This window comes from Periplaneta americana, chromosome 15 (genome assembly GCF_040183065.1).
Source record: "Periplaneta americana isolate PAMFEO1 chromosome 15, P.americana_PAMFEO1_priV1, whole genome shotgun sequence".
Classification (NCBI taxonomy): Eukaryota; Metazoa; Arthropoda; class Insecta; order Blattodea; family Blattidae; genus Periplaneta; species Periplaneta americana.
In genome coordinates this window covers 181535620-181547812 of record NC_091131.1, presented here as the reverse complement: position 1 = coordinate 181547812, position 12193 = coordinate 181535620, and the positions used below count along the sequence as shown (strand labels likewise).

General features: G+C 36.2%; 1 long non-coding RNA gene across 1 annotated transcript in view; it reads right to left on the bottom strand.

The window, feature by feature from the left end:
- Positions 1-485: 485 nt before the first annotated feature.
- Positions 486-12193, bottom strand: part of LOC138715701 (uncharacterized) — a 48190-nt gene continuing 36482 nt past the window's right edge. Inside the window, exons 4-5 of the long non-coding RNA XR_011336555.1 lie at positions 5920-5965; positions 486-528 (exon numbers count right to left, since the gene is read on the bottom strand). This is a non-coding gene — a long non-coding RNA (uncharacterized lncRNA). The remainder of the gene's footprint in view (positions 529-5919; positions 5966-12193) is intronic.

The following is a 12193-nucleotide window of genomic DNA, read 5'->3' as shown; positions in this document are numbered from 1 at the left end:
ATAATAAATGACTGTTTGAAAACAAAGAGTGGTATTCCCACGGGAAGAGCGGATAGGGGCTCATGCGCACCCAAATAAAAGAAGAAGCAGGAAAAGGAAACAAAAAAAAAAAAAAAGAAAGAAGACGAAAGATTTATATTGCTTTGATGTGTATGTATCTATTATTGTGGGAAGTGTGTGATTTCTAAATCATTTAACCTTATATTGCATCCACGTGAATAGATTTTTACAATATACTTTTATTTAAAGAATGTCAAAATGTTTACGATGTTCGAAGGTTCGTAACTTATATTTGGAGTGTATCTAAAAGCCCCAACCATTCCCACCAGCGAATTACTTCCTATACTTCTTAGTCCCTCCGCTCTTTGAGTAAGGAAACAGTTTCACAGCTTCAATGTTGCTTTATATATCTGATTACAGATAGCCGCCCACACTATATTTCTGGCTGTGCCATTGGAAAGAAGTAACGATAAACATGAACTTACCTTTGTTATATCTGACAGTGAATTTTGACGTGATGTTTGTGATCTGTAAGAGAAGAAATAACATTTTGAGGTAAATAACATTAATTAGATGAGATGAAGGCATGGAACAAAACAGAAATTATGCTTGGCCGTCTTTTAGGTTTTTTTTCCAGATGCTGTTGAAACATTAAAAATATCTGGTGTAGAACTGTGTACTTAACAGCGATTAGAAACATTGTTGACAATCTGAATCGTTCTGGAGTTGGGATTGAGAAACGCATAGGTACAAAAATGAAAAAGGCCAAATCATCACGTAAATACATAGTCTAAATAAATGAAGAGCTGAGAGCTGTGGTGGACCAAGTGCCATTTTCATGAAACTCAGAAAAACTGAGGTAAAGTTAAATACATAAGATAATTCATTGAATGCATATTAATAAGTAATTATTAATTTAATATATAAAAAAGATATTGATGAAATTGTATATATGACATAAAAACAAAGAACATACATTTCGCCCTAATTATAATATCATGAAATTACACGTATTTCAAAGCCTTGGAGTTGGCCCACTAGGGCAGTACATTTATCTTGTCTAAACAATAATGTGCTAGTGGGCCATCTCCAAAAGCTGGTTGAGTGTCTACTTTTGCTTTTCTAAATTTTGGAAAAACTCCGTCTAGCTCATTTAGAGAATAACAAAATTTAATTTTCATTGGTTCAGCTGATTCGCACCTGAGCCATTTATTTTTGTTACCATCTGTAGTGTCTTTGCACACCAAGAAATTGCATTTTGCAATATCTTTGATATGAATTAAGGTCGACTGTTTCAGTTCCTTTACTAGAAAGTCTTTTCTTTCTTTTACAGTGTTGCATTAATACACATAATGGTCTACGATAAAGAGATGATTGTCTTTGCGTTTAGCTGATTCAATAGTGCTGAAATCCCCGTCATTAGGGAGGAAAGAATGTCCAAATTCTAGAAATTTATGGTCTATTTCTGAAACTCTGAATGATGGGTTATTTTAATATACTTGTGGCTTGCTTCAGCATTTACTAGTTTTAAGGTATGACAATAGATATGATCCCAATTCACATCCCCCCCTCCGAGCAATGTTTTCTCTTCACAAATAGCCTAACGTTATGCACTCCAACGTTTTATATGCAAATTGAAGTACATCGTTTTGCATCCTCGGATATTAGTGTCATCGTACAAATAAAAATTAATTTTACCATAGGGAGACGTAGACTACATTTATAGAGATAACAATTTAAACTTGTTTCCTGGTTGAAAAATTCGCCATCTTTTGAAATATAATATTTTAAATTGAATGAAAATTAATTTATTAAATATTATTTTTTCATTTCATTATAAATTAATACATACTCAAACGGAGTTAGGTAAAATTGTACAGTACACCGCTAGATTAATGAAATTTTAGTAGCTCAGAAAGAAGGTTTTCATATTAAAACAGGCAATTATTGAAATAAGTACCTTGTTTATGAATACACTGCAAATATAATTTTTGAAGTTACGATACGTACTTTTAACTTAATATAATATACCTTTGACTACCTTCTACATCAGCAGATTCTCTGTGCCTCTTTATATTCATCATATGAACCATTGCTGCAATATCTGCAGTTGCTGAACGTATTGACGAGAATGTGTCATGCACATGTGTCTCCATCATTCTCATCATCCAAGCGTTCGACACAACATAACCCACATCTGCAGTCTTTGTCAGTGAACATTTTCACGGACACAGGATTTCCACTTGCATTTACGTACTCTTGGCCACTATTTATTTTCCTTTTTCGTACATACTTTTTCCACTCGTCACAGTTTTCACACGCTTCCTCGATTTCACCTTAGTCGAGTTATTTTCTTCCAATTGGTCTGCCATGTTCTACATCAAGTCACGTGACAAGAAGCAGCAACTTTCATTGGACCTTAGGATATGGCCCACTCTTTTTCTCAAAAGAACTGGCATTTGCTTGAGAGAGTATTTTTGTTGCTTTAATTATTTCATAACGTGAGGGATTTGGACCAAATGACGCTATCTGTTGAGTACGTGAGTCAGCAGGCAATCAAAAGATGAGATAAGCTTCAAAACTCTGAAAATGGATTTGGCCCACTATGGCTCTCAAACCTTCAAATCTATACTAATAATAAATTCTGTAACCGAAATTTTTCTGGTAATTTTAGCTTTTATAAACATATTTGGTGTTTAACATGTATAATTAACTGCCATGAGACCAAAAATTGCATTTTTCACATTTTTGTTTGTATGTTTGTCTGTCTGTCTGGTTGTTTGTTACCTTTTCACGCGATAATGGCTGAACAGATTTATATGAAGATTGGAATATAAATTAAGTTCGTTCTAACTTAGAGTTTAGGCTGTAAGACATTAAAAATACTTTATTTAAAAGAAGGTTATAAGGTGGCCTGAATTATATAAAGCGAAATAAGTATATCCAATTTTACTGAATGAAAAATGTTACACAACAAAAGTCTCTTTAAAAGCTATGTCCGATAAGTTTTATTGTATGCAAAATTTTGATAAGACTGATATTTAAAGAGATATAAGTTTTAAAATAAAAACACGTTTTATCAGTGGCGCCTTAGACAAATAGGCTGTAATGAAATGAAAACAAATGACTCCGTCTATTTAAGTCGAACTTGCATACAAAAAGCGGGGAATATTATTCATTTAACACTATTCTTATATGGATATATTTTTATTCTATGATAAATGTTTTTTCAATATTAATATATAGAGTATGTTTGTGTGTTTTTATGAAATAATCTCAGTAGCTACTTAACCGATTGGGATAATTCCTTTGCTCTAGATGGAGATAATACTACATGAGGACTGAGTTAAGATTAACATAGATACTTATGCACAGAAAACTTGATATTCTGTCGAAACATTGCATAGCTTGATTATATAAACTTTATTAGGTTCACGTAAAATACTCTTAATTTTATACACTTCAGTTTCTTTTTGTCCAGAGAACATAATGGTACTTTTCAACAGTTTTGTCGCAAAGATGAATAATTTTACTGAACCAAAAATATGCACATATGAAGTAAAAATTAGTATTTTACCGCTGAGCTCACTGCAGCTGAGTTACTTTAAAAAGTGTCACGAAATTGCATTCCTGCGCTAATAATTTACCCATATTCGTTTCGTGTGTTTCTTAAAATAATATTTATGTACCACATTCATTTCAATTTTTAAATTTACATAAACAATGATGCACAACCAAACAAGTTGGTTCAGACGGCAGAGTTTGAGACTCGCATTCGGGAGATCATGGGTTCAAACTCTGTTTCCGACCAATTTGACTGGGGTTTTTCATGGTTTCTCTTAGTTATAAAGGCAAATGCCAGATTGGAAATTTACTTGCCATGATTCATCCCCGCCTCAATTATCAATATAGGCCTAATAAACACATTAATCAAAATCTGTGATCAGTTACATGAACACAAGCCATCTAAAACACACAATAGAAATAGGAACTCAACAAGAGTAAAAACGGCCTGCTGATATACCCACACATTCTGAACACGCGACATGACCACAGATGGCTGATGTCAAAGCGTGTATAAATAAACTTAAATTATAAAAGATACACATTTCGGGCAACATAAAAAATTAACTTCATACACAATCCACGCTATATTGACATTAATTGGGAGTGATTTATTAAAGGATGCATTGAAGACTAATTTAGAAAAATGTTAAACGAATTATGCTTCATCAAAAGCGGATATTCTCTGAACCAAACTATCCTGTTTTAATTATGTTAAAATAATAATAATAATTAAGAAACATCTGAAAGGATATTATCCTTGCATCAAATGAGTGCTGTCTGGACCAGATGATCGTGAGGAGCAGAAAACACTTCAAAACGTAGGCCACACTGAAGAAATACAACTTACAGATACATTATACAACTCACAGTAACGAATATGGCAGACATGAAATGTGTATTACATTTCTGAAAGTATTTATAAATTTATTAACTTCTAACTTTGTTGAAAACAGGCTACAATGTTTTTCAAATTGCTTAAGATAGTTTATTTAGTTATTTCTATTTAGCCCGTGTCTTTTATCATCAGAAAACAATCATAAACCTATGCAGTAAATTCATATTGTGGTGCCGCCGCTGAACGTCTTACCTGCCCTGTTACGACTTTCCCTTGCCGAGAGGGCGAGCGGACAAAGCTTGATGACGACACAGTGCTCTGAGTTGGGGACCACTGATCTATCACCATGTAATTTCCGCTTTCGTATGTCCCTCTCCTAAGTTCCACGTTCCAGCCTTATTAGAAAGTATATCGTATGCCATGTCACAATATACTATGTTGCGTTGTGCACACTCAACGATCAGCTGATACACTAACTGGCGGCTCAACCTTATCGTCATCATCTGTTAATGCAGTCCAGTCGCAACATCAATGGCTCCACAGGCGCGCTCAGCCCCTACCTCTTCGAATAACAACGTCGAGGTAGTCGGAGATAATAATTCAAGTCGCAATTTACCAATGCAAGAGGTTGGTAAACATTTCAAACCCCCTTTGATGCCTCAAAACAGTTTGTTGAGGATTATGAATATTTTTATATCAAATTGTTTAAAATATTTACAACAAGAAGATGTGAACTCCGTGGAAATGTCAATGGGCTTCAAGCTTAAATATCCAGACTTCGCCCAAGTGTCCCTGTGATGTATCTGGGAGCCTACCAACAGCGCAGATGCTGAGGGATTTTTCAGTAAACACAATTGAATGTAGGAAGTGATAAGAGAACACGAATAACAGAACAACAGGTGTGTTCTATGATATCTTTGTTACCGATTCATGAACATGATTAACAGAGTCATAAATAAAATTAGTATATCTATGTAAGTATGATTTTAATTCCACACTGATATTATCAAAAGACGTTGCCAATCCTTCTATATTGACATGGAGTCCATGCTATCCTTAAAAACGCAAAATGTTAAATGTTAAAATCAAAATGCTAAATTTATAATTTCAAATTGATAAGAATCGCCACCCCTAACAATGTAGCCTTTGTAGGTTTATTCTCTTAAGATCTAATCACCAGTAGCAATAATTCAGGTTGATGGTGACGATAAAAAACAAAAGATACGAGAACAAATCAAAGAGACGTATAAACAATTGAATACTCTTCCAAATTTAAGTACCATCATAAAGGGGTGTCATTTGAAATTTCCATGGGCCTCGGGGGGTGGGGGTGAGTGAGAGAAAACTAAACTACAATTAACATTAATTTTAAACTTCACCCTCAATATCTAAATTGACTTGCTTCTCGGTTAAATTAAATTTAATTGAAATAAATAATTATTTAGAGTAGCAAGTTTTTAAATGAACTCCTTGCATATAATGTTACCGTGATCTATGTATAACGAAGTATTACTTACTTTAACAGACGCGAATTACTTTCATCACCCTGTCTTCCGAAATTGCCTGTGAAACAAAAGAAAACAGTAATTACGGTCAAAAAGTGTTACTGGATTATATATTCCACTGCATTTATCAATACACATTAAGATATAGCAGGCTAGTCTATGCGGTATGACTGAGCACAGTTACGTTCAGTAACTAGACAGCATCACATTTGCTTAAAGTATCTTCTGGGAAATAGCTGGCTCAAAGAATATTAATAATTTCAAATCTCCAAAACGTTCAAGACAGAAAAATTTTGATAAAGACAAGCTAGATATTTTGATAATTTGTCACTACACACGTATACAGGACAAAGGGGGATGGGAACTCATGCTGCGCTCCTGGCGCCCATGAGAGTAAAGATCGAGAGTTTATTTCTGGACGTGAAGGAGATGAATTGAAATTAAAGAGAGGGGAATGGGAGTACAAACTTTAAAAGGTACGCGAGAACGAGTCCTTGCAAAAGAGTTTGGGGCTGAGAAAAACTGAATATGTGAACTCCAAGCCTGTTGATCACTTGTCTCACTTCGAGTTTCGCTGCCTAGCTGAAGGAGTTATAGAAAATTTTGAAGGAGAAAAACTCCGAAAGTGGAAGTAAGCTAGCAGCTACCACATAACGGGGGAGGGCAAGCTGTCTGTGTCCTCCCGCAGTGCGAGTAGAGTCGAGTAACCTCGCTCATGCGAGAGGGAAATGCATGACAGGACATCTACAGTATGTCCAAAATTTAAGTTTGAAAAAATACCGGCATCTTTATGGGGTAGGCAATGTAGGCCCGTAGCTCATTTCCCGACATTTGTCTTAGCACCTTAGAAAACCATGGAAATACCTTAGAAAGAGTTAGTTGTCTCAATTTAAGAGTCTAGCCAATTTGCTCTTAGGTGATGTGATTCAATTTGATTATAACGCGATGGGCAGGATAAGTTTTCTCGATTTAGGAGACTAGTCAAGTGGCTCTTTTTTAACTGTATTAAAGAGGCGTCCATTTCCAAATGCCAGAAATGTTCGAAATTGAGATATTGGTATACCTGCATTTAGGTGATCATTCTCTATCTAAATATACACGTCTTATAGTTCCAAAACGTCTTTAAACCTGCTAAAAACCATTTGAAAATTACTAACAGATTCAAAATGCCCCTTGCCCACAACAGAAAATCAATCATGGCTGACTATAGCAGCTGTCATCAGTACAGAAACAAGTGGATCTTGTCCAATGGCGGAGCCTATGAAGAATGTGATATTTACTTCCAAACGTTCCCTTGTCCATTTCTCATTAAGATTTGTCATCTTTGGTTTAATGCTTACTTGTACAGGGAATTAAACATCTTCCTACAATAATTAAATATGTTTCTGTTGGTAGTACCTCAATAGGCACAGAGCATAAGAAACACATTAATTTGAACGACCAGTACAGCTGTGAAACATATTCAAAGTTGTATTGTTTTTTTTTTTTTTAAAGTAAGTAGTGCATTGTAGGCTTTTTATTTTTCTCCTTACCGTACTTCAGGGGCGATTCGTCCATAAGGGCGTAAGGGCACATGCCCTACCCTAACATTTTTGAGAAAATAGAGGTTTATATTTTACCATGATTTATTAAACAAATAATAGTCTGTTAATATCCGGTTCAAATCTATCACGTAGACTATGTATTTGTACAAGTTTCACTGTTGCACGGATTTCGCCCGTGTTTGCTAATAACTGTGAGGCATGCTGCTTGTCATCGGCCGCCGTGATGATTTCAGCGCTAGCAATTTAACTTCCATTGGCTCATCAGCAGGGTACCCAGGAGGAGCTGTTGCACCTAGGGACAAGTTGGAGACTTGGTTTATTTTCAAGGTTATGTGGTGGAATTTTTGTTTTCGCAGTTGACCACTTAAATTTCATCATTCTGCTCTTCCGTGAATGATTTACTTTTTGTTGAAGCAGCCTGAGAGATTTTATTTAAAAAACTGTTTTTGAACCTAAAACGAAAGTAATTTTCAAATTAATGAAATATTTTTAATTAATACTTTACATACACGATTAAAAACTTAAATACATATTTGTAAACGCTTGTCGCAACTTGTCTAATGAAATCTGGGTTTGTTTAAATAAACTTGGACTTCAAAACATCTCTTCCGATTCACTTCAAGTGAAAAAATTGAGACAAGAGCTCAGGGAGCGAGCATTTCAATCTTGGTGCTCTTTAAATCAGAAAGGGAAAGGCGTCATCCTCTATAAGGAGTTCACTCCCGCCAATAAATGGATCCGACGACCTGATCGCCTCACTAGCAGTGAATGGAGACAAGCTCTTAAAATGACAGCTAATGTTTGTCCGCTGCGTGCTATACCAGGAAGGTCCCGAGACGGAAACCACTGTCGTCGTTGCGTCAGTGAGATTGAAACTCTTGGCCACGTTTTGGGTTCCTGTGCTTTCAGCGAGACACTGCGGAACTCTAGACATCACAGAATCAGGTCCATGATTGCCGAAGCCTTGAGGAAGAAAGGTCTCACTGTGCACGAAGAAGTCCATGGCATCTCTCAAGAGGGATCCTTCGGCGAATTGACATGCTTGCCATTCCACCAGGCTCTACATCCGCCGACATTATCGACCCGACAGTCAGGTTCGAGGCACAGGAACAACAGCCCGCTGACGTCCACGCAGAAAAATGCAGAATTTATGAGCCCACAATTCCATTCTATTTGGAGAAATATCACCTCACCTCCATTGAAGTAGTTGGGCCAATGGTTGGCGCTAGGGGCACAATACCTCGCCTCTTTGTCAGTTTCTGCAAGAAGTTCCAGCTGAACAACGACTTCATTCGTGATGTTTCCCTTGCTGCTATCAGAGGATCACTTGCCATTTTAAAATAGTACATGTTCTTTGTTTCCTAAGAAGGAAGAACGTTTGTTTGAACGTCTAATCTATTTGTTTACTATGTTTAGGCCTGTTATGTGTATGCTATTATCTATACTTAATTTCCCTTTCTTGTTCGTTCCCCACATTTCTCTTTTGTGGTCTGTTTTGTTGTCACTCTGTGTGTTTGTTATGCTTTGTCCAACGAGGCAGTCCCGTTATTGGGAAAGCTGACAGACTGTCTTTCTTATTATTAGCTACAAATCTATTGAATTGTTTTCGATATGTCAGTCTTGAAAACTTGCTGAGACATATTTTACTGATTCCTGTGGTACCTAGGGATGGTGTACCTGGGGACAACTGTCTTCAGGTGGACCTCATTTTATTTTAAATAATTTCGTAAAAGAGTTACTCTTATGAGTAATCAAAAACAGTATTTAGTAATGACTTTTATGGGGTTCCATCTTCAATGGAAATGACACGCAGCAAATTAAAAATCTAGCGACAAACCCCAACAAACCTAAATTATGCTCTTCCCAGGAAAAAATAACTCGTAATCCTAAAAACGAAAGAAGAATGAAAAAGAAAGTTGAGTGAGAAGAGAAATATGTTGGATAAAATTCAGATATGGAAGAAGTTGAAGCCAATGCCATTTCAACTGTAAATGACACTGAGTTGATTGCTCAAGTGGATTTAGAAGAAATAAGAGAAGAAAATTTTGTTCTAATTCCTGTGGCAGGAAAGAAAGACTGGTTATACATTTTTTGTCGGTAGAATTTGTAAGAAAATTTGCGAAACAGAATTTGAAGTCCAGTATCTAAAGAAGACGGAATGGAAATATAGAAATTGGAAATTTATCCTTCGAAGAGATGGAAAATTTAAAATATCTTGGAGAAACAGTAACAAACGTAAATGATACTCAGGAGGAAATTAAACGCAGGATAAATATGTTATTATTCGGTTGAGAAGCTTTTCTCATTTACTCTGGTGTCAAAAAATCTGAAAGTTAGAATTTAGAAAACAGTTATATTACCGGTGTTCAGTAAGGTTTTGAAACTTGGACTCCCACTTTGAGAGAAGAACAGAGATTAAGGGTGTTTGAGAATAAGGTTCTTAGGAGAATAGTTGAGGCTAAGATGGATGAAGTTGCAGGAGAGTGGAGAAAGTTACACAACGTAGAACTGCACGCATTGTATCCTTCACCTGAAATAATTAGGATTCAGATGTTTGAGATGGACAGGGCATATAGCACGTATGGGCGAATCCAGAAATACATATAGAGTGTTAGTTGGTAGGACGGAGGGAAAAAACTGTGGGAAGGCCAAGACGTAGATGGGAGGATAATGTTAAAATTGATATGAGAGAGGTGGGATATGATGGTACAGACTGGATTAATCTTGCACAGGATAGGGACCGATGACGAGCTCATGTGAGGGCGGCAATGAAACTCCGGGTTCCTTAAAAGCCATAAGTAAGTATCTAAAGAAGTTTACTAAATATGACAATTCATTTATTTTTACATGATGAGCAATCAGAAATTTTTTACCTTCCTTCAGAGGATATTGTGATCAAACTTGCCCATCTTCTCAAAGGAAAGGTTCCAGCCTAAGGAGCACTACGGAATGTGTTTTAAAATTTCATTTGATAATAAGCAATTTATTTAATTGGAAAGCCTAATATTGTTTTCTGTCAAGAAAATTGAGAACTATTTTAAAACCTTAAACTTAGCAACATTATCGCTATTGTTTAAAGGAAAAACCTATCATTAATAATAATTAGAAACAATAAATTATCTGTATTTTTTATAATTAATAACTTAATAAAATATTAGTTACATTAATATTATGTTGAACCATAGCCCAAGGTATGTCATCTTATGTCCCAAGGTACATCAACCTGTGACCCAAGGTATATCACTCTGATGTGCCTAGGGACAGTATGTGGCACTTTAGGAAAATTTAAAAATATATATACAAAAAATTATTTAATTGAAACCTTAATTTTTTGTAAATGGTTTCGACTTAAGATATTGTTGTTAACAAAAAAAGTTAAGAAAACTTATACAAAAATTTAAAAAATATTAAATTTAAAAAACTGTCCCTAGGTGCAACAGCAAAGAAAGTAATTCCCTCTTCAGAACTACGCTCAATAGGATGCCTTAGCAACTGTTTGTTGATAATGAATTGGGAAGGCAAGGAGCGAGCCGCACTGCTCGTCGTGTTTGTGCATCAGGAGTGCAGTGAAGTCGTTTTAAATCCTACTGTTTGTCACGGAATGCAGAAAATGAATGCAGTCAATTATTTGATTAATAAACCGTTCTCAACTCATCTCTTGAATGATAAAATTGTAATTAAAGATCTGGGTAGGTCGAATCCTGACATTAAAGTAGAACAAAGTTACTTGGAAGGCAAGATGGTGAAGAGGTCATTCAACTCGGAAATCTATTCGAAACATGACTGGCTGTGTGGTTGTGAGCTAAAAAATGCGCTATTTTGCTTCCCGTGTTTGTTGTTTGGAGGTGACATTTCATGGACTAAAACAGGTTGCGTCTTCAAACCACGAGAGCAATGTCATGGATCTGGCCGTGCTGGGGATTCAGAATATTGCAAGTCGACTGAGTTCTGCTTGCAGACAGCAAACTGCACTTCACAACAAGAAAGCAGGAGGAAGCAGGCCTGTGTTGGTCTGCTTGTCAGTCGTGGTGCCTTGCTCTGCGCGGACTGATGAGTCGGACACTTCAACTGATCCAGGGACTTGTCGAGTTTAGTGCAGAATTGAACGAGTTATTGGGAATCCATTTAGACAAAGCAACAGCAATTAAAGGAACCTCAGAAACAATCCAAAATCATTTGCTGGACTGTATGCTTCAGGTTTGTCACGAATATATTTCCGAAGAAATTAAAGCTGCCAACTTTGTGGCGTTTATAGCAGATGAGTCATCTGATGTTTCACATATTTTTCAGATGGTCCTGGTATATCGTTACATTGTAAATGATAATGTGGTAGAAAGATTTTGGCGTTTTCTGAACGCGTCCAATCATGATGCAGAATCCCTCTCCGCCTGAAAGAAATTAATGCTCAATTAAGAGACATTCCACATAACTTAATTTCACAAAGTTACGATGGAGCTGCGGTTTTGAGTGGAGAAGAACGGCGAGTAAGACAGCATTACCCTCAAGCATTTTAAGTGCTTTGTCATGCTCACCAACTTAATTTGGCCATGTCTCACGCGACTACAATAAACCGTGGAGTGCGCACATGTTTTTCTATTCTGAAAGGAATAAGTAGATTCTTTTCAAAATCACCACAGAGAACTAAGGTTCTGGATGAGGTGGTTGGTCGGCGTCTTCAAAGGGCAGCTCCTACGAGATGGAATTTTCACTCGCGGGCTGTTCTTATTGTTTACGAATGTCAT